This window comes from Camelus dromedarius, chromosome 5 (assembly GCF_036321535.1).
Source record: "Camelus dromedarius isolate mCamDro1 chromosome 5, mCamDro1.pat, whole genome shotgun sequence".
Taxonomy (NCBI): domain Eukaryota; kingdom Metazoa; phylum Chordata; class Mammalia; order Artiodactyla; family Camelidae; genus Camelus; species Camelus dromedarius.
In genome coordinates this window covers 32,567,089-32,593,917 of record NC_087440.1, presented here as the reverse complement: position 1 = coordinate 32,593,917, position 26,829 = coordinate 32,567,089, and the positions used below count along the sequence as shown (strand labels likewise).

The 26,829-nt window shown below is 42.0% G+C and overlaps 1 long non-coding RNA gene across 8 annotated transcripts in view; it reads right to left on the bottom strand.

Annotated features, from left to right (window-relative positions):
- Nucleotides 1–26,829, bottom strand: part of LOC116153493 (uncharacterized) — a 149,983-nt gene that overhangs the window by 65,655 nt on the left and 57,499 nt on the right. The window contains exons 1-3 of one of the 8 annotated variants that reach the window (XR_010380919.1): nt 20,891–21,054; nt 19,573–19,634; nt 8,710–8,856 (exon numbers count right to left, since the gene is read on the bottom strand). The exons of 5 other annotated variants lie outside the window; for them this stretch is intronic. This is a non-coding gene — a long non-coding RNA (uncharacterized LOC116153493). Of the gene's footprint in view, nt 1–8,709; nt 8,857–19,572; nt 19,635–20,890; nt 21,055–26,829 lie in introns of those variants that run through there. 2 more of the 8 variants (XR_010380920.1, XR_004137277.2) reach the window with 2 other exon arrangements.

The window sequence follows — 26,829 nt, the reverse complement described above, 5'->3', positions numbered from 1 at the left end:
TAATGCATCAAAGTTATATTTATTTATAGCCTATTAGTCACACAAGCTCTTTACAGAGATGCTGGAAGAACTTTTTTGAAAACTTGGAAATAGATTTTATGGTCTAATTCTTGTCTCCTCTGTATATACCTATGACAGTAGGATATTCCAAGGTCATTTTCAACAATTGTGTCTATAATCAAGATTCTGATTGCCCTAGTTCTAAGAGCAGAGGCCAAATGATTACATTTTACATAAAAATCTGTGGGGAAAGAGGATTTGAGCACCCCCTACCAGAGACCAGGAGTTCTCCCAAAGATCCTGTCTGTGAATCTACCATCTATGTTCTAGAGAAGAAGTGACTGACAACCATGAAGCAGCTGCTTAGTAACAGTGGAAATGGCAGTAAATAAATAGTATTAAGAAAAAGGATCAAATCAAAGCAAGATATAGAAATAATCACCTAAGCTCCCTCCCCTACACTCCTTTCCCAAATAGAGAGTGTGGAATAGCCCCAAATGTTACAGGATGAGAGACAATCACAGAATCCCATAGATGGTGAGACTGGTGGCAGCCCCACCTCCCTCAGTCCTTGCCTCCTGAATTCCAGGGGGGAGGGAGTCACACCTGAGCATGTTCTGGTTCAGAGGAAGCAGAGGGAATTCAAGGGACAGAAAGTGGACTTGTTAACATCCTGGAGGGACAGAGGACAGCAAAACACCTGTGTGAATCCCATACAATATTTTTTTCTAAATGTGAGATACTGTATTTTTCATCTCTAAGAGTTTCATTTGGTTTTTTTGGTATCTTCTATGTTTCTCCTCATTATGTAAAGGTTTTCCTTAAACTCTGAGGATATATAATAGCTGAAGTCCTTGTCTGCTTATTGAATCATCTCTATTACTTCTGGGTCTATTTCTACTGACTGATTCTTCTATGTGTCAAATTTTCCTACTTCTTTGAGTATCTAATTAACTTTTAATTGGGTGCTGAACAGTGGTTAAGTTGTTGAGTGCTAGATCTGTTGCATCCCTTTGAAGAGCGTTTGCCTTTTTCTGGCAGACAGTTAGGTAAAATTGTCTTTATTCACAGATGACATGATTGTATACTGAAAATATTAAAGTAGCTATAAAAAGCTACTGGAACTACTAAATGAGTTTAGCAAGTTTACAGGATACAAATTCAATATAAAAAATAAATTGCTCCAGCTAATACTGGATGCAGCTTATTTTGCGTAATGTCTACAACCTAAACTCATATAGAAATAATATTTAGATAGCCTTTACTTTGTTTAAATGTACAGTACACTAAATATACACTAAATATTACAAGTAGAAATTAAGCTGAGAGGATGCGCTCATTCAACATGAAGTACTGAAATCAGTTGTATATCAAACTTCAAGAAAAACAGTCATCTGCAGAAACAGTATTTTTTTTAAAAGAGGATAAAAGTTAAACAATTATCTCCCAACATTCTTACACTGTTGACATGTACTTGAGTTCTTGAGGATGAAAACATTTGTTAAAGCCCACTTTCTGCATTAAAAATTCTGTATCAAATCAATTGAGAATTATTTTTTCTTGATTTCCTACAATTTTAATTTATTAATTTATTCACCCAATATTTGTTGAGTACCAGCTGTGTGCATATTATTACTGCCGGTAGGAGGACAGATACATAAATCAGATTCCATTCTGGCCCTCCAGAAGCTTACAAAAGAGAGAAGAGATAAACAAGTAGAAAAGCAACTTTAAAGTTAAAGATATGGTCGTTTCTGCCCTGCCCCTGGCTCTTTAAATGCAGTCTGTCCTCATTCCTCCCTCACTTTACCCTCAAAAGTGTCATGGAGATAATAAACAGGCAGCTGTGGGTGACTGCTAGGCATTCTCTGGTCTCTCTGGCCAGGTGTTCTGACTTTAGCTCTGGTCATCTACTTAGTGGTGATGAACTGTTTAGGCTCCCTTTATTCACTCATTAAAACTTACTGAGTGCCCACTATCTGCCAGGCCCAGCTCTGGTGCTGGGCACTGAGAAAGCAATGCAGGAAACAAGTCTTTCAGACCTCACCCCATGACCTACTTTGCCTTGATTCTGTGTACTCGCTTCATCCAGGTCGCATGCACTCCAAGGAACTGACATACACCCTGCTGACATCAGCCCAGGAGACCTCTACCCAAGGCAATAAAACTGGTATAAAGAAAGGCAGTGAGTGGGGGTGGAGAGAAGGATTTACTTTATTGAAAAACACAGTCCTGAAGGTCTAGAGATATATGCATGTGCGTGTATACACACACACATGTTCATACACGTATGTATGATTAAAGACCATGTCTGTCTTTTTTCTTTCTTCTCCTTTTCCATTTCTCCATTTTCCCTTAGAGGAATCTGAAATGTGTGTGTAATTGCTTTTTGGTTTGGGGATTGTTTATTCAGCCAAGTCTCTAGCTCCGGTGTGTCAATCCCTACCTCTGCAAGGGGTGGGCCTCTGCAGTCACGGATATCCGTAACTCCTTCTACAGCAATAACTGATCAAATCAGGGTGACCATCTGACTCCAGGAACATCAGGTAGCTTCTGCCTCCCAAGAATTTGGAATTGGCACACAAAGGCCATTACTACTCTCTGTTGGAAACTTTTAAAGCTAGGGCTGGAGGGGCCATACACAACCTGAGTTCAAATGGAGCAGAGAAAGGTGGTAGCAAAGAGAGGGATAAAAGGAGCACCTGCCCGGAGGCTCAAAGAGGTAAGAGACTGTGTGGCCACAAAGGAGCAGAGACGGCAGCTGCCGCCTGGCCAACTGGCCCTGCTTTGGATCCTTGGAGAGCCGTGGCTGCACTGCCAGCCCAAGGGGGCTCTGTAGCTGTCACGTTACCTTTCCAACAACTCTTTTTGTTGTTTGTTTAAATTAGTTGATTGGGTTTTTTTCTCAAAATCAAACAATCTAAAATATATTTCACTGTCTGGCTAATGTGATTTTTGAGTAACTTCTACTGTCTCCTAATGGTTAAAAAAAATCTGAGAACTCAGGCTTAAACACAGGGTAATGCCAGAGACAATGCTACTAAATTTAGCTAGTATCTGTGCAGATAAAAACCTGTCCTAGGATGGACCGCATGTTTGTGTACCCCCAAAATTCATGCTGAAGCCCTAACTTTCAGCAGGACGGTATTAGGGGGTGGGGCTTCGGGAGGTATTAGGCCTAGACGAGGTCATAAAGGTGGAGTCCCCATGATGGCACTAGTGCGCTTGTAAGAAGAGACGAGACTAGAGCTTACTCTTTCCTCATTTGAAGACACATCAGCAAGCCAGGAAGAGAACCCTCATCAACAGCCCAACCAAGCTGGCCCCTGACCTTGGATTTCCAGCCTCCAGAACTGTGAGAGAAAAATGATTACTGTTTAAGCCACCCAGTGTATGGGAATCTGTTACAGCAGCCTGAGCTAAGACACAGAATGTCATGTCCATGTCACCCTAAAGGTCACTCTCCAGACACCTGGGCTCTTCCAGGGCTGGGAAGGGGGTAAGGTTGGTTCTGCAGAGCTGTCTCTGCACAGAGACACAGCCCCCAACAAAGCCGGAGAGGAGAACACAGGCCAGCCCAGGAAGGACTGGAGAGACAGCAGGCCAAGAGATAAGCACAGATGTGTCACAATCAGCAAGGATTCGTTCCTCACCAGAAGCTGTGGGACTCTGGGGAAAATTCTCAACTCCTAGAAGCCTCATAGTTTTCAATTTTACGAATGAGCCGGATCAAAATCAAATAATAATGCATATTTCTCATGCATAAAGTCAGTAATCTATTACTTTTCTCTAAGAAAACACGAATGCAGAGCCTCTTTTATATAATTTTAAATGGAAAACTTAGCAGTATACCTGCAATCAAAACACAATGCCCACTCACTTTCCTGAAGCCAGACTAAAACACCTATATTATAAGTCACATACTCTTACATTAGAATGGAAAATACTTAAAAGATCACTCCATCACCAAACAATTAATAGGCTTGCTGACAAACGGTCCTTCTGTATAACTAGTGACTCAGCCCCTCGGTGCCAGCAAGGCTGTGTTGACACCACATGTGCTTTCCAAAACATGGAATTCCGGTGCTCTGCCAATCATATTTGGAACTCAAGACCTCTCCTTCATGCCATTTCATTAAATGTGATGTATCGACTCCGGGAGATGTAATATAAATGTTTTAAATGTAAACATCAGTCAAAATGTTTCAAGAAATATGTATGTTTTGTGAGGTTTGGGTTATTAAAAACCAAGAGAGAAATTTCTACTGCAAGATTGGTAATGGGGTACACAGGGTAGGACTGTATACGTGAAAGCACTATTAAATGGACGAGCTTACCACTGCAGTCTTTGCCTTGTACCTAAAGAACATCCCCGGAGGCGTACAAAAGAAGGAAAAGCAGGCAAAGCAAACACAGGCTGAGAATATTAATGGAAGAACAAAAGCGACAGTGTCTGATATCTGATTAATGATTTTCAATTTACAAAACACTTCCAGGCACATTATCTCCTGATCACCATAAAATTCCTATGAGGCAGGAGGGCAGTTTTTCCTAACCTCCTTTGTTTATGAGGCAGTTAAGGCTCAGCCAGGCTAAGTCACAGCCCAAAGGCACACACCTGGCATCCAAGGCAACGACTCACCCCCAGGCTCTTGACACTAGTTCAAGTCACACTTCGCAGTTCAGCCCCAGGTGCTGTCCCTCTCTTCACTGGCCGCACAGCCCCCAGGGAACACCCAATCACCGTGGCCAGGTGGGAACCTGCGTCTTCATCCATCTCTAGTCAGTGGCTTTTGTCTGGCATGGGATATGCCATAGATAATCCCCTAATGTCACTGGAGGGAAAATCAAAGTTGAGGGAGGTAGATTAAAGGAAGGATGTGGAGAAGGCTTTCTGGACAGTTGATGGGAACACAACAAGGAAAGGACCAGCCGGGAAGATGAGACTATACCAAGCAGAGGAAACAATTTATATTAGGTAACTTAGGTGCAAAACTGCATGATGCATTCAGGGAAATTGTAAGGAAGACTAACACAGGATGTCTCTAGAGAGGGAATGGAGATGAGGCGGGCATCTCAAGGAGGGCCCTAGGGCTAAGCTGAAGTCTGGAATCCTGAAAGCTACTGAAGAACTTCAAGCATAAAATTGACGTGGGCTGAATCACATTTTAACAGCATTATTCTGGCAGCAGGGGGCAGAATGGAGCACAGGAGACCTGCCTAAGTCTGACAGAGCTGTTTAGGTGATCCTGGTTGGTCCTCGATGATGAGACCAGAGCTAAGGCTGTGATCCTGCAAAGAAGGCAGCAGGTTGAGAAGATGAGACAGGACAGGCAGCACTTGGTAGCTAATTCCAAACCTGAGGCAGGGTGCAATGGGGACCTGGGATGCCTCTCATGCTTCTGGCTTGAGCAACCAGATGGTAAAATTCACTGAAGCAGAGATATTCAAGGAGATTGATGGGGCAAGTTTTGCTGAGCTCAGTTTTGGACAGGTTGACCTGAAGTTGTGGATGTGACTCAGTGATGATGCACCAGGCAGTGTGATACATCTATCAAGAGCGACCTAGCCAGAGGTCATAGATTAGGGAGTCATCAATCTGTAAGCAGTTACTGAAGCCATGCATGTGGCTGACATGCAAACCATAATTTTCCTCCATATAAAGGAGAATGAAAATACATTAATTTACCAAATGGACCTATCCCTTTCCGGTGCCCAGATGACTCTTATCTACTGTCCATGGTGCTTCTCAGAATCAAGACACCTGAAAAACTGAATCACAATCAGTGCCTTGTTAGTTAGCATGGAATCAGACCACAGAGAAATGGAGAATCAAGAAATATTTCATCCAAACATGCAAAGGTCTGATGAGTCATCCCTGCTCCAAAACGGAGAACAGCTCTAGGATAGTTCAAATGCTCACTTCTAGATCCAGGCTTTTTTCTCTCCCCTGCCTGCGCTGAACAAATTCTGCCTTACTTTCCTCTGTCTCATAGGATAACTATAGCTATTCTTTTTTTTTTCAATCTGGTTACATACATTGATAAGGCTACAGCTTTAGGCCATCAAATGTTAACATATACTCTAGGGACTGACCTGGGTTAGCACTTTTCAAGCTCAAGTGTTCTTGAAAATTACCCATCACACACTCCTAGATTAGTCCTTAAAGATTGGGAGCCAATCTGATTCATTATATGTTTGGTTTTTCTAATTTCATTCTCAAAGGGAAACCTGAACATCAATATCGGAGGCCACCTTGCTGTTACCTGTGGTGTAATAAAAATATACTTGATGTTTGTCCCTGGTTTCTGGCACAGAGCTCCTAAACCCTTGGAATTTCCTGTGTGATAGGAGTGCCTTTGGTTATTCACAATGAGCCCCCTTCCAGGACACCTGAGTTTATACCAGTGTGGTGATTTAAGATGGGGACCCCTAGATAGCTTCAAGATGAAGACTGATTATCAGAAAGAACAAATACAGGGATTAGAGTGTAGGAATTTTCAGTCCCATCCCACTCCTATCACTGGGGAGGACAGGGAAGCTGAAGACTGGGTTATAACAATTCTTGAGAAAAGAGATTCAGAGACCTTCAGGATTGCTGAACACACTGATGTGCTGGGAGGGTGAGGTGCACTGAGAGGGTGTGGAAGCTCAGAGCGCCCCCCACTACCTTGCCCTGCACATCTCTTCCATTTGGCTGTTCCTGAGTTGTATCCTTTAAAATAAATTGGCAAACATTAAGTAAATTATTTTCCTGAGTTCTGTGAGTCATTCTAGCATATTATCAACCCCTAAATTTGTATTCAGTCAGCCATAAGTGTAGGTAGTCAGCACCCCATGTGCAGCTGATGTCTGAAGTGGGGGCAGTCTTGTGGGTCTGAGCTCTTAACCTGTGGGATCTTTGTTAACTTTCCATAGTGTCAAAATTATATCGAATTTTTGACACCCAGTTGGTGTCAGAGAATTGGAAAATAAACATAGATATAAAACACACATTTCATGTCAGAAAAACCACCATGCACACCACTGTGTGATAGAGAAAAGCCACAAAATCTTTACTGAGCTCAACAAATGTCTTACCATAAAAGGCAAATGTTTATCACCAGCTGTCTCTCAGTAAGGAACCACCAGCAACTAATGAGTTGTGTTTTTAGATAGTGCACTGAGTTGGGGCTAAGAGATGTGGTCAAACCCATGTGGATACAGGGGACAGAAACTACTTAAGCACATAGAGAACCTTTTCCTCACCCTAGAGTGATACAATAGGGACTCACTGCACTCCTCTCTGAACCCAGCTGTTAGCTGGTTTCTGCTTCTTGGCCAGTCACATTCGATTCAGATGCTATGCTTGAATTATCAGCTTGGCCTTGGATCCCAGCTTTGCCTAAGGTCACTGACTTTTGGCTTTCTCTTTGCTGCAAATCATGCAGCCCCACGATCAATCCAGAGTCACCTCCATACCAGACTAAGCTCCTTCAGTCCCCCCAAATCTAGTCATCTGCTTATTTGATAGAGGGGGGTATGGACAGAGTTTAAGAGATACTGACAAACAGAAAACTTTTGATCATGATGACAAAGGAGAGAAAAGCGGCTCACATCATGAGACATTATTAAAGATTTTGAACATGTTCAGTCTTCAGGAGAGAGAAAATTGGAAAGAAAACTGGACGGTGCTTTTCAAAGATTTGAGGGACAATTGAGAAGAAGAAGATCAGAAGTTGCATCGATTGCTTAACAACTCAAAGCAGATTTCTATCTACATCAGGTGACCAGAAACTGTGCCCTGTGAGCTAGAGCACGCTCCCTCGGCCCCCGTCACTGGAAGTGTTCACACGTGAGGAAGATGACCGAGCCGTGAGGGATGCCATGAAAGGGCTTGCCCCCTCCAGACCTCTTACCTGGACTCAGAACACGAGGGCTACATTTCCAGTCACACAGCACTTGTTCAACACAGAAAGAGAGAAGAAAATCACATTATAAAAAGCTCAAATATATAAAATTAGTTCGGAAGTCAAGTATGCAGCCTGAGTAAACAAATTTGAGCACTGTAGGAACATTTAAAATGCGAAGAAATGATGAGTACAACAATTCTCATAATTAAGTAGGTTAAGTGCCTTAATGAAACTCAATGTGAATCTGCAGAATAGTAATCAGCGGAAAGTGTAGTTATAAAAAGCGGTGAGGCAAGATGACCCAGGCTCAGTTTCTCCAGGAAGAGATAACCAGCCATGCAGAGGAAATGAAACGATGGAGTCCAGCCTGTCCTGACTGCACACGTTCCCCGCGGCAGAGCCTCCTTCAGGATGACAGGGAAAGGTGCACCTTCCTTATACAGCCTGGCAGGAAGCGGTGGGAGATTTATACCCCCTGACCAAAAAGAACCTCCCTTTCCTACATATTACTGCCTGAAATAACTTTGCGAAGGTCATCGCTGGAGGAAGAGTAGAGAGAGGAGGAGGAGGAGGAGGAACCAAGCCCAGAAATGCCAAGATAACTCCACTGTTTTAACATATTCAGACATGCTCCTTTTGACAACAATGACTCCTCAGGGGGTCAGAGGTGGGCTGACCCATGGGGCTATGCCCCAAATGGACAAACTCTAGAGATGGCCTATTTCTGAGCAGTTGTGGGCAATTATAGGCCACAATAAAAACAGTACCACCAAGAAAAAACTGTTGCATGTTACATCTACTCCTTAAAAACTCTTACATGAAATGGATTTGCCATCCCAGTGTGGTCACTCTCCACTCTGCAGGGGCCTCTTCATGTTCTAAATGTCCTCTCCTTTGTTATCTTGTGCTCTTGAAACAAGAATGGCTCTAGGGAATAATTTAATTGTAACGCCCTCTGTTGGTCCTGCAAGACACAAACCCCATCAGAAGCCGCCAAACTTTTCACTACCACAAAGCCATTCTATTATTTTATTAATTTCAGGGACTTCACATTTTGAAACTGATTTTCAAGAAAGCTCCATCTGTTAAGTAACTATTAATTCTTTTACCAATTTACATTTATCAAAGGCAACAAAAGCTGTCAATTAGAACTTGTGATCAACATGCAATAACCAAGTTTACGATACAAAGATTATTTATTTCTAATCAAGCCTAAAATTTTACCTTTTACCTAGCCTGTAAGTTATTGTGGATGAAAGTGAAACTTCTGTTCAGCTTTTTAACATACTACAAATAACTTAAGGACCTGGTCCTACCTAGAGATCTAGGCAACCCGGGTTGGAAACTACAGAGTTAGAATATCCCAGTATCTAAAGAATAAGCTTATTTCTCAGAAATTTTTACTTTACTGGAAGCACTTCTGGATGATGCTGAATGTTTTCTGCCACTTGGATATAATTCTTCAAATTACTTTGGTGTGTTAACTGGTCATGTAGTGGCCTGAAAGATTAATACAGCATCCAGAATTGTAACTATCAGAGCTGAGTTTCGGTATCAGCTTTTAGCAATGAGTAGCTGAACAAGGCTTGTGGCGGTTGAGATCCATGCACCTGGGAAGTAGGAGGGGCACATTACTAGTGATATCTGAAATCCAGCTCTCAGTGGCTTCCTGCCCCAGTGCCCTAGCAGTTTCAACTCCATTGCACTACGGCCCCATGCACGGAAAGCTGACCTATACACAGGAGAAAAGAGAGGAAGATGGAGGCACATGGTCAGCTCAGCAGAGTGTGTGGGATGGAGGGTGGGTGGAGCAAAGCAGGAGAGTAAGGAAGTCCAGAAACAGAATGGACAAGGAGTTGTCTGAGGGCAAGACTGGGTCTTGCCCACGGTTATAACTCCAGTACCTGACACAATGCCTGGCACACAACAGGCTCTCAAATATATGTCAAATTTTTGTAGGTATAATGCTCACCAGTTTTAGAAATGCTTTTAGCTAGGGGCAAAGCCTTTTACCGCTGACACTAAGAACTATGAGCACTAAGATAATAGCCAAGGGTAGCTTGTTCGGTGTTGGAACGGAGCTTGCTCTCTGGTTAAGTTTTGTACAGAAACGGTTGTATTTTGGGAAAAAGACTGAAGTATCTCAGAATGGTTTTCAGTGTTTTTTGTTTGTTTTAAAGTAAGAGGTATATTTTATTATAATACATTACACACATGGAAAAGTACACAAAGGGAACGCAACTGTACATCAAGCACTTAGGTCCCGGAAACAGATCATCTTGGTCCCCCAGAGGCCCTAGTAGAGTCTCCTTTTCGCTATCTGACCCTCATCCCTTCTATTCTGACTTCTAACACCACAGATTAGTTTTGCCATTTCTGAAGTACACACATGATATACTCTTGTGTCTGGCTTCTTTAGCTCAACATTATTTTTGTGATAGTAATTCACGTTGTTAGTTGCAGATTGTTCGTTCTCATTTCTGTATTTTATTTACAAGTACACTGCAATTTTTAATTGATTACTGATGATGGGTTGATTCCAGCTTTTACCATTCTGAATAGTGCTGGTATGAGTGTGTACATTTCTTTTGTGTGCATGTATACCCATTTTTCTTGGGTACAAGCTAAGTGGTAGAACTGTCAGGTCATAGTTATGTGCACATGATTAGCTTTTGCAGATACTTCCAATCAGTGTCACAAAGTGATGCCAATTTTGTGAGCTAGCTTTTTGTACAAAGCTAGATGCCAGAGATGTTCAGAGAGGGATAAAGGACAATGGGAAAATTATTTCTAGGCCTATGACCTGGAACCTAAGGGGACTTTATGGAAAGTCCCATCGTTTAGCAATTCATCACTGGAGTGATTTGGAAGTGTGAATGAAAAATACTGCAAACCACATCAGTAAACAAAGAATGCTGAAGCCATCAAGTCATCTGCAGCTACGGCCACTGGCCAGTGAAGACCAGCCTGCAGCCCAGCCTCTGCAGCCACTCACAGTGGTGCACCCTGAGGGGACTCAGAATACGAAAGGACAGGATACTGGCCCTAGGTAGCTAGGTGCTTGTCAAAGGAATGAATTCAGTGAGCCCAAATGTTTGCTCCCTCCCATACACAGAAAAGCACTAAATTCTTTAACTTGAGATGCCTTGTTTTCTTTAGTTAACAAGTAATATTTTAATGTTCCGGTCTTTGTTGTAAAGCTCCTATATATCCTAGCTTCTCCCCTGCCTCTTTGGAGCAGTCCCTCAGAGTGATCTGATAGGCTGTCATCCTGCGCTCAAAGGGGTTTGAGTCCTCAGAAATGTCCACCAAATAAAACATAACTCTCAACTTTTAGGCTGTGCATTTATTTCAGTCAACAGAAGCCTGCTTCCTAAGGATGAAAAAGGGAAACAGAACAATAATACAAAGGTGGAGGGGAAGAAAAGAAAAAGATCACAATAGTTGCAAATCCCAAGTGCCAAGGAACTGCTAACAATTTTACCTCTGTAAATATGGCACAATAGTGTCCCAGAGCCCCAACTCCAATAGGCCAGGTTAGAACCAGAATGCAGTAAAAGCCATCCTGTATTTATATGTTTGTGTTTATCATAAAATTTCCTGAACCTGTCTGGGGCTTTGTGAGTACTTAAGGTTATTAATCAGGACAGGTCCTCTTTATTAATTTAGAGATAAGACCTTTTACCACTGCTGATATTCATAGGAAAAGAATAAAAGAATAAAAAGAATAAAAGAATAAAAACTTATCATTGAGTTTCTCCATGAGACTTCTGTAAAGTCTGATTTGCAAATAAGTAAACCAAAGTGGAAATGCCAGATGCCATTAGACAAGAGGATCAGATTTTCCATTTAAATGTGATTTCCCTTTTTCAGCTGGATTCAGGGCTTTCCTCTCAAAGTTTCAGGAAACTCATTTGCAAGAGTGAGTCAGAATTAACCCACTCTGTAAGACTGGGTTATCAAAAGGCACTTAAAGCATTGCAAAGAGGAATGGAATGTTCTGTTTACAAAAAGAATTTGTTAATTATGAATCCCTAAAGAATAGGCGTTTCATACGCACCTCCTTTGCAATTCAGAAATGACTCTTACAGTTCTGGTCTCCTGTCAGGTGAGGTCCCCTCTGACACTTTGCTACAACAGAGAGCTCCCACCTGAGCACTGACCCCTAGGTATCTGCCTTTTCTCAGATTGATTTTCAGCTCCAGGACAATTTGCTCTGCAGCAGATGTTGTCACAGAACAGATAGGGGCTGCCTTTCCTTGCAAAGAACAGCCAGGTTTACATTTGCCTTCATTTCCTTGGGGCCCTTTTTGTGAATTAAACTTGGCACAGCCCTGCCCGACTGCTTTAGATCTGATGTCCTGGACAAGGAGTTCAGTTCACTTGCTGCCTCTCCAGCAACCATGTCCAAGGACATTATCCAGTTGGAGGTCTAAGGAAGCTGCCACTATCAGTGCCCAACAGGCACACTTGAAAATTCATGAGCAATGTGTGAAAAGGCAGTCCTTCCCCTTGGTGCTTTAACTGCCCTGCCACCTAGATGCTGGCTGAGCTCGAGAGGGGACCCAATACAGGCCAAGAAGTCAGTAGTGGCTCCAAGACACCATAAGGATCTGGAAGCTTCTGATTTGCCTTCAAACAATACCAAAGGGTACAAAACTTGGCATGCCCAAAACTTAGCTGGTCTAGATGACGCGCAAATAAACTTGCTTGCATCCTCCTAGTTATGAACATTCACCATTGTGAGCTCCTGCAAGCACAAAAGGACGTTTGCAGGGCACCCTACCACCCAGCTGCCCAGAGACTACTTGAGTTGTCCCCTAAGTCAAGAAGTGATGCAGTTTTGGATAAACACCAACTAGGGGCAATTTAATAAATTACGAATCTTTCTCATTCAACTAAATCTTCTCCTTCTTTTACAAACTGTCTCTGGGGGCCTGCCCATGCCACCCTCCTCATTGTTCTTCAGACTTCCCAGCTTTGACTCATTTCTATCTAAGCTTCTCGATTTGTCACTTACACACACACACACACACACACACTTAAACCCAATCCCCTCTTCTGCTCTCTCTTTAAACTCTGGCCTGGTTACCTTAGGGAAACATTTTTTTCCCTCTTAAAAGGCACTTTGTCTTGAAAAAAAGAAGAGCAATTACTTTAGCTCCCTGGAAACTTCAGGCAAAAGAAAACTACCCTGAAGCTATCAGTGTCATCAAATTCTAGAACACTTAAAAGTACACAGAAATCCTGTTCTGAATTTTATCAAAATTATTCTTCTATCCCTCTATCCTCTAAAATATCCAAAATAAACAACAGCTATTTTATATTCATTATTTCTTTTGCTTTGCTGAATTACTAGTGCTACGGTAATAACACTTTTTATTGCAAATGTACAATATTTCATTGTAAACATGCAGTCAAATTACTGATTAAACGTGGACTAGACGGGAGCCCTAATATTGCAGATAAGATGACTTTCAAGCTTTTTAAGTTCTAAACAACCGACAATAAATGAAGTTTTAGAGCACAATCAGTATAACATGTTTACAAGTCCATTTGGGGAAAGTCTTCCATTTTAGATCTACTACAAGGCCCTTGATGATCTGTGATCACGAATGGATAGCAGTATACACCGTATGTATTCCACAGAGAATCCAGAAGTTGACATAAGCCACTACTTTTGAGAGCACAACTGGGTCTAATAGACAACATAATGAACTAATTTGAGTCTTTATCACTCCTTGTTCTTGACTAATTTCTAATAGAGAGCCTCTAGCCTATAATATGAGTAATAGTCTTGACCCTGTTTCAACAGATGAATTCATGGTAGTGAGCTATTTAGGAATTCTCCGACAGAACCTAGTAAATAATTTCTGTTTTCTTCCCATTCCTTATGGTACAACCAAGCACCTTCACAGAGCAGGGTGCTTAACAGGGTTCAGAACATCCCAATTAACCTAGTTCAAGGATGGCAAATATACCACAACTTCCTCCTAGGTTAGAATTGAGGGGACCCAATAAATACATACCATCCCTCTTCCTTGCCCAAGTTCAGAACCAACTGAGAGATAAGCCCAAACACTATTAATGATACAATGCTTGGGCTGAATGAAACCAGCTTGGGCATGAAAGGCAAATGGACTTATTACCGTTGCCTAAACTAAACTTCCCAGGCTTCAAGCCTCTCTGATTGTGGTCAGTGCCTGCCCTTCAGGCCTGCCAAATAGTGTGGATAATAGAGCAAAACAGCATATTCTCCATGGGCAGACAGTTTCCAAAGAAACAGAAGGGACTGAAGAAAGCAGCACAAGAAGCGCCTCACCTGCCCACTTTCTTCTCTCAAACTTTATTAATCTGAAAGGTCACTCCCACCTTGCCCCCACTCACCAGGAACTAGGCAAGAAGGCGGCAAGAGACCAGCAGTTACTCCACTGCTGTGGTTCATAAACTTGAGCGTGTAACAGAATCACCTGGAGGGCCTGTTATACGCACATTACTGGGCCCACTTGAGTTTCTGATTCAGTGGGGCTGGGTGAGGCCTGAGAATGTGCATTTCTATCAAGTTCCCAGGTAATCACTGCTCCAATGCAATGGTTCTCAACCTTGACAAGCAATGGAATCAAGAGAAAGGAGTGTTTCCTCCTATCACTCCTCAGTTTTTTCCTTCTTAACCCTTTGGGTTTAACCCCTAATTCTATAGTCTAGCAGACACGTGGCACTCCATCCAGGGGAAGGAGCCAGCAGTCTATCAGAATACTGTAGCTCCCAGTTCATAAGGTTTCTCCCCCAATACTGACCACTATTCTTTCATGGCACTGTTAATCAACAGTGATGATTTCTGTCCCCAGAAAGCTATGTAATGGGTTATAACAAAAAGATAAAAACTCAAAGCCATACTACATGCAAGCACTCCCTATTCTATCTCCCATCCTAAATTAAGTCCAGCCACATTATCCAAAAGAGCTCATTAGAGATTCTTCAGTGAAACTGAATGACAACCTTAAGATATTCAAATAAAATGCCAATAATAAAAACATTCCAAATTCAAGTATAAATCTTCTCTTATCATGAACTTCCCAGGTTGAAATTATAACTCCAAAATTAAATTCCCTGGATATTAAAGTTTAAAATCAAATTATCTTTCTTTTGTGTTAAAAGCCAAAAGAAATTAAAGTCCCAAATTCTATCCTCCCTGTTTCTTATTCTTCTGAGTCCATCTAGAGGAATATCCCTATCTTGGTAGAACTGTGGTTCCTTTAGCAACCGCAGCTGAATTCTCTTCCACTGGAATAGGACTAATTCTCTTAGGATCTGAAAGTTCACCTGAACTCGTATGTGCCCACTTTTGAGGAGGTCAAAGAGAACACTAAAGATTATCAGAGTACCAGTCTCACATTCACTTGTTTCAGCAAACTCTTCAACCCTTTGCAGTTAGCAGATATCCCAGACAAGATTTTATTCCCAGACCCTCATTTATTACTGCCAAAGACCACAGCAGAGAGTCAGTGACACCTGAGAGAGGGCAAGTAGAAATGGGAAAGAACCCTTGATTGCAGCTTTGCCACGATGCTGGTCATTCTATGTCTTTGTTGGAAGAATGTGACCTTTATGGCACCATACTTCACCATATTACAGGGAGGGGCTGGGAAGGCCATTGACGCATACTGTCTCAGCAATTAAGAGGGTGGAATTTAAGACATGGCTCCCTTCCAACAAAGTTTAAAACCCTGCAATGGTGGCAGCTCCAGGCAGTAGGTCTTATTTTATGGTGCCTTTATTTCCAATCTAACATACTAAAAAACATCTTAATTTCCATTGTCCTTGGTTGGCATCCTGTGTTTCTGGCATCCCACTACTGAAGCCAATGAGAGGTACGCCTAGTAACTTAGTATCCACTATCTCTTACGAAGAGGGATTGTCAGTACTATGCCACAGCTGTTAAGTATAGGCAATGGAACAATTTGCATTGTTGCCTGGCTGCAAATCTACAATCCAAGACTTTAAAAGAGCAAAAGCAGCTACATTTCATGTGTCCTAAAAACCATTCACGTGTGAGTTTCTCACTCTAAAATGATGAGCCAGGTGAAACAGGCAGGGCTGGATCGGCCACAGAGCTTCTGGTCCCGTTGTATACTATTTTGAAAAATGAACAGGACTATAACCAGGGGTAGAGAGGAATGTTTTATAATGATAATGTGATCACTTCATCAGGAGAACATACTCATTTTAAATAGACATGATCATTTTAAATAATAACAGATTCAAAATTCATGAAACAAAAATTTATATAACCAAAAGAAGGGAAAAATCCACAATTGTAATTGAAGATTTCAACACATTTGTCCCAGTAATTGATAGAAAAGGTTCACAGAAAATCAGTAAAGACACAAAAGTCAAACAACATTACCAGCCAGGTTGACCCAAATTGATACTGACAGACTACTTCACTTCAAAACAACAGAAAACACATTCTTTTTAAAACAGCAGAACACACGTTTTCAAATGTGGAATATTCATCAAACCTCATAAAATTAGTCTCAATAAATTTAAAAGTCTCAAATTCATGAGAGAATTAAATTAGCACACACATAGAATGAATTAGAAATCAATGAGACAAATATATCTAGAAAATTCCAAATTAAAAACACATTTTTTAAATAACACATGGGTTTAAAAAGACCCCACCAAAAAATTAATGTTTTTGAACTGAATGAAACTAAAAATACAACATATCAAAATTTTTGAGATGTACCTACAGCAGTGTTTAGGGGGATCTTTGCAGCATTAAATGCTTTTAATATAAAAGAAAAAATAACCCAAATAAAAAAATCTAAATTTACACCTTAAGAAACAAGAAAAAGAGGGCAATCCAAAGCAGAAAGGGAGGAAATAATAGAGCTAACATTGGAAATCAGTAAAATAGGAAACAAGCATACAGTTGAGAAAAGCAATGAAATCAAAAGCTGACTGTAAAAGGCTGAGTAATGGTCCTCTGAAAATGTCCATAACCTAATCATTGGGACCTAGGAATACATTACCTGGTAAAAGGAATTTTGCAGGTGTGATGAAAGAACTTGAGCCAGGGAGACTGGATTATCTGGGTGGGCCCAATGGAATCACAAGTATCCTTATTAGAGAGGACAGGAAATTCAGAATTAGAGGTGTGATAACAGAAGCAAGAAGTTAAAAGATGCAAGAAGGGGTCATAGGCCAAGGAATGCAGGCAGCCTCTAGAAACTGGAAAAGGCAAGAAAACAGGTGTTGCTCTCAGAACCTCCTGAAGGAACCAGCCCTGCCAGCCCCTTCACTTAAGCTCAGTAGGCCTGATTTTGAACTTCTGACTCCCAAACTGTCAGATAATAAATCTGTGTTGTTTTAATCTACATTTGTGGCAATTTATGACAACAGCAATAGGAGACTAATGCAATAATCTTTTGAAAGATCAATAAAATAGATAAACCTCTATTCAGACCAAAAAAACAAGAGGGAAAATACAAATTACCAATATTAGGAACCAAAAAGGGGCTCACTCCACGCATTAAAAGGAGAATAAATGAAAATAATGAACAACACATGTCAATAACTTCTACGGCTTAAATGAACAAGCAATTTAAGACTCATACAGTTTTGACAAGAAGAAATAACCTAAAATGATCAATAAATAAACAATACCTATGAAAGGATTTGAATTTTTATTGAAAAGCTTCGGTCACCAGCAAAGCTCGCTGACAATTCCCCAGAAATAAAAATAGAATCTGGGTAATGAAATAAGGACTAACCTTTTTTTTCCTTTGTGCGTCTTCTAGTTTCATTTGCTCACAGAGTGCTGCTTGCAGAGGCCATACATCGGACATTTCAGACCAGAGGTCCTCCTGCATAAGGGCTGCGCGAGACCCCTCTGCACCACGGAACGCTGTGACTGGCACTTCGATTCTAACTGGCGGTTGTGAGCCACGTGCAGACACGGTGTGCGCGCCTGCGTTCTGGGGCGCGAGCAGCACGCCTGCGCAGTCTAGGTGGCTGCGGCGAGCCACGTGCAGACACGGTGCGTGCGCCTGCGTTCTGGGGCGCGAGCAGCACGCCTGCGCAGTCTAGGTGGCTGCGGCGAGCCACGTGCAGACACGGTGCGTGCGCCTGCGTTCTGGGGCGCGAGCAGCACGCCTGCGCAGTCTACGTGGCTGTGGCGAGCCACGTGCAGAGACAGTGCGTGCGCCTGCAATCTGGAGCCTGCGCAGCACACTTGCTCGGCACTGGCAAGAGCTCCGCCTCCTCCCCGCTGCCGGGATCCCTATAAAGCAGCCCCACCCAGAGCTTCCCCAAGAGAGCGTGTATCTCTGTTCCAAACGGTGTGATCTCCTGATGAAGTGACCATATTATTATATAACATTCCTATCTATCCCTGGCTATGGTCCTGTTCAGTTTTCAAAATAGTATACAATAGGACCAGAAGCTCTGGCCGATCCAGCCCTGCCTGTTTTACCTGGCTCATCATTTTAGAATGAGAAACACACGCGTGAATGGTTTTTAGGACACATGAAATGTAGCTTCTTTTACTCTTTTAAGGTTTTGGATTGTAGATTTGCAGCCAGGCAACGACAACAAAAATTGTTTCATTCCCTATACTTGAAAGCTGGCATATGAAAACAGTTTCCTTACCCCTCTAATCAAAACCTTGCCTCAGCTCCTTGTGTTTACTGAAGCCAGTGCAGCTCTTGGATGTTTGTAAGGCTGGCGCTTGCTGCCCTGCCTGTTTAAGAACAGCTGCTTGCCTGTGGACAAAGTTGCCATTAACTGCTAGGTCAAAATCCCACCGGACTACGCTTACTAAAATATAAAGCCTTAAACTGCCAGTCCAACCCTACTAGTCAAAAGACAATCACATCATTGTCAAACAAACAAACAAAACAACCATGTGTCACAATTAAGTCCTACAAACCCATAAATAAATAAATAAATAAATAAATAAATAAATAAATAAATAAATAAATAAATAAATAAATAAATTAATTTAAAAAATCACATTACCAGCGTTTATTCCACCTAAGGCTTAACACCACTTAATCAAAGCCTCATGTTTCTGGCTCCCCAAATTCAGCTGCTTGTCTGCCTCTCAAGGTTCCTGGGTTGTGCTCCAAATGTTGGGGGAAAAGGATGCTGTATATTGGATTCCTTTAAACTCCATCACCCTCTTGGTCCAATGCCAATCATCATAATTGATCACACAGAATGTATATTAGGCCTATTTTGCCGACCACGCAGTTCTTAGTACTTTTTTCTACACCATTCATCCGTCTGTAGTCAAGGTCCCTTGCCTCATTTAATGAAGCAGAGGTTTATAGTATACTGGAACGGTGACAAGGGTCGGACATGTCCCACACGGGACAGTTTGGGTGGAGGCTGGGCCACATCTAGGATCCCAATGGTGGTCCCGCTGCGGGATGGGCCACAGGCAGTGAGCAGGGCTGCAGGCTGTGCTGTGTTCTGTGTCTTTCTATAGGGATCGCTTTCATTTGTGGGGCCCCTCACCTCAGTCAGCTACTTCTTAATACAGCCTCTGGCTGCCTCCACAATTGTGTCCAGAATCACCTGATTTCTGTACCCTCTCCATCCAAATGACCCTCACACTCTCTCTGGGAGAGGAAGACATGGCCGTCAGCCTCACCCCCCATGTCTCACTAACCTTTGTGGTGCATATACCATGCTCTGCTCCCCTCCAGGCCTTTTCTTTTAATTCTTAAGAACCTAGTTTGGAAGCCAAACAAAAATGAGTATTAACCATTTCTTTCTCTTTCCATCTGAATGTTCTAACTGGGCAAAGGGTCCAGACATATAGCAAAGTACAGTGAGCACAGAGATTAATATTTCAGGATTCTAGGTCAGGACATGAGCTTGCCCACACTGTCCCCCAAGGTCTCACAATCCTTTTAAAATCCCATTCCATTAGAGTCGTTCCACATAAGGAAAACCTTCACTATCGAATCTAGTCAAATGACGGTGCTGGTGGTTAAGTCAGGAGGTCTTACAAATGAAGGCGCTACAGCTGGAAGAGGTTAAGCCACGTGTCCAAGACACACTGCCAGTTAGAAGTAGGGCTGGGATTCAGCTCCAGGCTGCAGAACCATCACCTGGGGTGACTCAGGATTAGTTGGCAGCCAGCTCAGAGCAAGATCTGGACACAGGGCAGAGGTCAAAGCAGGGAGGACGCTTCTTTCTAAAATGAAAGAGTCACAGGGGAAGATGGGAGAGGGAGGACAAGAGGAATGCGGGCCTGATTTTGCTCTGTGTGGGTGAGCGCACCACCCTTCTCCTAAAGCACCACGTCCCAGGAGGACCCTCTTTAGATGCCTTTTGATTGTTTCTCTTTCAAAGCTATGTTCCAAGACTAAGAATTTTCCCACCTGCCTTTATAAATAGGATATAAAGGTAATATAGAAAATTTAGGGCTGGGGTGAAATGCATATTCTAAGGAGGTGGAGCTGTGCGTGGCAGACCCTGAGGCTGCAACAGGTACTAAAAGCCCACCATCGGTGTCATTCCCCTTCTGGGCTGTTGTCTAGTTAGTTGTAATATGTTTTCAAATCATCCAGATCAGCAGAGTGCTGTTTTGATGGGACTCTGAGGAGAACTCCCAGGTGGGTTTTAGAGATATAATGGGAAAAATTGCTGATGCTTGGGGGATTTTGAAATATTGGCCTTACACTTACAACCTCAGAGAAAATGGATGCTTGATGGGCTTTTCAAAGCTGGATGGAGGACAAGAGTGTGTTTTTTCCCCCAGCTGACTTTTTAGATTCAAGGCTCACATGCGCGGGATCATCCCAAGGGGATTTTAGCCATTCCTGCCAACTGTAAGTGTGGCTAGATCATAACTGGTACCCTGAATAAGGTTCAAATTGAGCAGCAGCTTCAGCAAGAGTGGCTGTCCTGAAATGCTCTTTATCCCAATGAGGACAATCATAGTATAAAATTTAGATGGCACTTTTCAGTCTATTACACACCTTTTTAACATCTTAATCCTCACATCACTTAAGGAAACAGTCAGTGGAGAAACTACGGAAGGCTGTGTTCCCCAATGCCAGCTACTTAAAGAGTGATCCAGAAACTTGGTTCCCATCTGCAACAATATAAGTAAAGAAACTGAGGACAAACTTTGGGAAATTTCAGAGCAATTTGACAGAATAATTTTATATCTTATAATAAAAAGAGGTTTTACCTGTTTTTTTTTTTTTTTTTTTTTTTTAATGCTGAGTTTCACAGCCCCAAGTGCAGTCAAGATTCAGTCGCTCTCCAGTTCCAGCACAGCTGCCTCTCCCGCTGACCTCGGCTTGCATCCAGTCTTCCCTCTTGACACGCCAGCCCCACTGGTCCTCTTCACGTTTCTCGAGCACACGGGGGCTTCCACCTCGTGGCCTTTGAGCCCACTGTTCCCTCTGCCTGGAATGTTCTTGCCCAGCTCTGTGCCTGGTTGGCCTCTTCTCATTCAATCCACTCCTGAGAAGCTTCCCTCACCAGTCATACTAAAGCAGGTACCAGGGACCTCTCTTTCCCCTTTCCCTGTTTTATTTTCTTCATAGCAGCCCTTACTGTTATTACCTTATTTATTCATTATTTAACCATCTCTCTCTCCCATTATGATGTGAGAATCTTGTCTTCCTTGTTCACTGCTGTGTCCCAAGCACCTACCACTGTGCCTGGCACATTGGACACACTCCAGACATATTTAGCAGGTGAAGGAGAGGATGACAATGGATGAGATGCCCAGTGCTGCTTGATAAGGGGCCACCACTCCACTCATCCGTGAGTGACCACACATTCACAGGGTTCTGGGCGCCTTGGAGAAGCGCGTCAGTGTATCCCCCCAGCATATCAGCCTTGCTAGGGGGACAGCATTTGGCCTCATAGTTGGAAAAAAGAATTGCATCTGTCACATACCAGCTGGTTTCCCAGATAGTGAGGAGAGTCACAGAGCTTTCTCGTTTTAGGTATAGCTATGGTTTCCTAACCCATTTCTCTCAGTAGTGTCCCGCTTTTATTTTTATTGAAGTGTAGTTGATTTACAATGTTGTGTTGGTTTCTGGTGTACAGCATAGTGATTCAGTTATACATATATGTATATTCCTTTTCATATTCTTTTCCTTATAGGTTTTTACAAACTATTGAATATAGTTCCCTGTGCTATACAATAGGACCTTGTCCTTTATCTTATATATAGTAGTTTGTATCTGCAAACCCCAAACTCCTGATCTATCCCCACTTTCCCCTTTGGTAACCATAAGCTTGTTTTCTATGTCTGTGAGTCTGTTTCTGTTTTGTAAATAAGTTCATTTGTGTCATTTTTTTAGATTCCACATATAAGTGATCTCATACGATATTTGTCTTTCTCTGTCTGACTTATTTCCCTTAGTATGATAATCTCTAGGTCCATCTAAGTTGCTGTGAGTGGCATTATTTCATTCTTCGTTATTCCATTGAGTAGTATACCATTGTGTGTGTGTGTGTGTGTGTGTGTGTGTGTGTGTGTGTGTATACCAAACTTCTTTATCCAATCACCTGTTGATGGACATTTAGGTTGCTTCTATGTCTTGGCTATTGCAAATAGTGCAACTATGAGCATGGGGGTGCATATATCTTTTCAAATTAGAGTTTTTGTCTTTTCTAGATATATGCCCAGGAGTGGGATCGCTGGATCATATGGTAAATCTGTTTTTAGTTTTTAAAAGAATCTCCATACTGTTTTCCATAGTGTCTGCACTAAATTACATTCACACCAATAATGTAGGAGGGTTCCCTTTTCCCCATACCCTCTCCAGCATTTATCATTTGTGGACTTTTTAATGATGACAGTTCTGTCCCATGTGAGGTGATAACTCATTGTGGTTTTGCTTTGCACTGCTCTGATAATTAGTGATGTTGAACATCTTTTCATGTGCCTATTGGCCATCTCTGTGTCTTCACTGGAGAAATGTCTGTTTAGGTCTTCTGCCTATTTTTTGACTGGGTTGCTTGTTTTAGTGTTATTGAGTTGTATGGGCTGTTGTATATTCTAAAAGTTAAGCCCTTGTCAGTTGCATCATTTACAAATATTTTCTCCCAGTCTGTATGTTGCCTTTTAATTTTGTTTATGGTTTCCTTTGCTGTGCAAAAGCTTATAAATTTAATTAGGTCCCATTTGTTTGTTTTTGCTTTTATTTCTATTGCCTTGGGAGACTGGCCTAAGAAAACATTAGTATGATTTATGTCAGAGAATGTTTTGTCTATGTTTTCTTCTAGGAGATTTATGGTGTCCGGTCTTATGTGTAGGTCTTTAAGCCATTCTAAGTTTATTTTTGTGTATGGTGTGAGGGAGTGTTCTAACTTCACTGATTTACATGCAGCTGTCCAGCTTTCCCAGCATCACTCGCCAAAGAGACTGTCTTTTCTCCATTGTATATTCTTGCCTCCTTTGTTGAAAATCAATTGACCGTAGGATTGTGAGTTTATTTCTGGGCTCTCTATTCTGTTCCATTGATTCATGTCTGTTTTTGTGCCAATAAGTGGTGACCCATTTTTAATGACTGTCATTTCTCTCATTTTTCTTTGAAGTATTATTACTCACAGACTCTGGCCTGTCCTGGTTTGCAGGAGTTGAAAAGTAGGTCTGAGGAAAGTTGAAGAGAACCTCCGACACAGCACAGGAAGGTCAGGTCCCTGTACTGGAGCTTCCCAAGATAATATGGTGGAATTTGTTAAGACTCCAGGTAATCACTATTCATGTGCTTCATCCACCAGAATCTTAGAACCTTCCCCAGGGGTCCTGTGGTCCAACTTTCAACCTAGTGCGACACCTTCCATGACACAGTAATAAACAATCGTCTGGCCTTTGCGTGAATAGATTCAACAACATTGCAAGGCAGACGGCCCATATTTTACCCCTGGGAAAACTTTTCTGAGGAGATTTTCCAATAACATCGATTCTTTCTTCTTCTTTTAAACTTTCTCTGTGGGCAGTTGGTAGATATTTTCCAGCTTGGGATGCAGGCCATATGGAGTGAAATATTTAGAAATGTTTAGAGCTATGTTGTCCCTTATGAAAACGAGATCGAGAATAACCTAAGAGAAAATCTAACACCATTGGCTTTTCCATTCATAAGCATATGCTGCTTGGCACTTCCCTGACATTCTGTGAGGTGAGGGAGCCTGGAGTTTAAATTCCATTTGCATGTTATCCCACTGTGATGGGAAATTATTTCTCCTTGGCCGACTCTTATCATGCAGATTGCTCTAAAATCAGATTACAGCTGTTCGTTTTGATTGATTAGTTAGTTCTGCCTTAAAAAAAATCACTTATATATTTTATCAGTGAAAATAAAGCTGAGGAAGCAAACATAACACTTTCTGGTAGGTTTCTGAGCGTTTTAAGGAGAAACTGGGCAGACATAACCCCTATACACACGTGAGACAGAAACAAACTTTTAAAAAGCATGAGTAAATCTGTCAAATAACCCAAGGGGACCCAGAACTTAATTAAATGCAAATTAATCGATCTGTGCAGCATGGAGCACCCTTTAAATGCCAAGTTATTCATTAAATGGCAGGAGCTGCAGAGGATAGAGAATGAATAGAACTTGTTCTTGAACATTAAAGGCGCCCAAAGAAGCAGCCTGCCTGTTTGCCCCCAGCCAGGAAGATCATTTCGTGTGTACACTTCATGCTCTAGCCAAGTGTCCTGGGCTACTTACAAGGATAAGAGAAGTAGGGACGTAGCTTTAGGGAGATGTCATGTATATTCCAGGCCTTGGGGCCAGATATCCTGGTGTAAGTCCCAGCTCAGCACGTACTAGTTTCATGACCTTGGAAGCATTTTTTAACCTCTCTGTATTTATTTCCTCATCTGCTACATGGCAGTACTATTTTTCTTGTAAGGCTGTTGGGAAGATTAGAGATAACCTATGTAAAGCCCCTAGAACAGCGTGTAGCCCACGGTAGCATGCGCCAGCTGCGGGGTCTGGGTTTGGTTTCCCCTGTCCAGTTGCAGACACGTTTGCCGGGAAGTCAACTTTCATTAGTTCCTAAGTTTATCTTGCTGGAAGGTGACATTGGAGAATCTGCGCCAAAACAAGCTGCAGAAACCCTTTCCAAGCCCTTCGTTCCTTAGCAAGGGCTGCGGCGCTGCGGAGGGGTTGATTCCGGGCAGGGGCTGAGACCACGCCGCGCAGACAGACGCCGCGGAGGAGGCGGGTGAGAGGCGGCGAGGGAAGAAAATCCGGGATAATGTGTTTAATTTGATCCGTTCCCTGGAGTCATTAAAATGCATCCTCCCCTGGACTCTGAAATTCTTGAGCTGAAATAATCAGTCCAACAGGCTTTTTGCTGAAGGTAGTGGAAGCCGGCTTGATGCTTCCGAAATCTCAGGCCTGTTGAAATACTGCCCTCTTGTGTTGCGGGATGGGAGCAGCTTCTTTGGGAACCGGCTCAGCCTCCGAGCCTCTTACAGGCTATCTATTATGCTTCCAAACTAAACCCCAAAGCAAAGACGACCTAAATGATCCACCTAATGTGTGGGCTTAGAATGGGGGTGCTAGAAGTCCAAGCCCTTATTCGCTTGACAGAATTCTGAAGGAATTACGAACCTCTACAGCATCCTCTCTACAAGGGAGAAGAAAAACACTTGAGAGAACTGACAAACTCCAAACAGGAGCTCTCTGTTTCCCTCCCTCTCTGCTTCTACTCTCTAAGAGACTAGAATTTGAATGTTCACATACCCAAAAAAGGTAAAATAATAATAATAACAATAAAATAAATTATTTAGAACAAGACCTGTTCTTGTAAACATTTAACGGTAGCTTTGATTAGTCATTATTTTATCCCTTTCTGTGTCTCAGGCTTTGTCCTAAGTCCCAGGGATGCAGCTAGGGCAGATAAACATGGTCCCTGCCCTCCTGAAAGGTACATCCACAAATCCTGGGCTTCAAGCTATTTGGGATTTTATCCACCCTGGAGGGCAGAGAATAGTAATGCTCCCAACGTCTAATAAACATTCCAAGAGAAAATAATCCACGATAGCTCAAGGCTCACTAGGAAATATTAGTGCCAATTCTCCCTGAGCCAGAGTTGTCTGAATACCTTGGAGAGCTCTTTTTTCCCTCGGATATCATTCATGAAATAGAATTCTCCTCCTTCAAATTCTGGGGTTTATCCACATTTTCAGCTAAAGGGACGGATTAGTCTTCAGGTAAGTAGAATAGGGAGCTACTTGGTTTGAGTCATGCTTGTCTTAATCTCCTAGAAATCATATTCCTTTGTCTTAAAGAATTAGCATCTGCAGGAGTCCTCTGCGGAAATGTGCGTGTTCCCGCACGTGGAGCCTCATTCCATGTTAGTTATTAACGCTCACGGCGAGATTGATTTGTTAAATCCTTCCTAACCTGATGGCTAAAGCCAGGGAGGCTCAGAATAAGTACATTTTTAAAAATAACTTTTTCTGACTTTATAAATAATAAATGGATACAAACTACCATGTTCAGAACAGATAAACAATAAGGTCCTACTTTATAACATAGGGAACATATTCAATATCTTGTAATAACCTGTCACAGAAAGGAATCTGAAAAAGATATATATAAAACTGAATCACTACTCTCTACACCAGAAACTAACACAACATTGTAAAACAACTATACCTCAGTAAAAACTAAAAAATAAAAATAATAAATGCTCATTGTAGAAAACACGGGTAATAGAGAAAACTCTAAAGAAGAAAATTATTCCCACCATGAGAGAACTAATCTTAACATTTGATTCTTTTTTCCAGCTGTATAATTATAGATATTGAGGTCTAGGCAAAATGATGCTCACCTCATCCCACTCCTTGCAGAAGTCCAAAGCCTGCCCCCAAATTTATGTACATTGAGAAGGAGTGTACTGAGGGGGGGGGGTTGTAATTAGGTTTATTTATTTA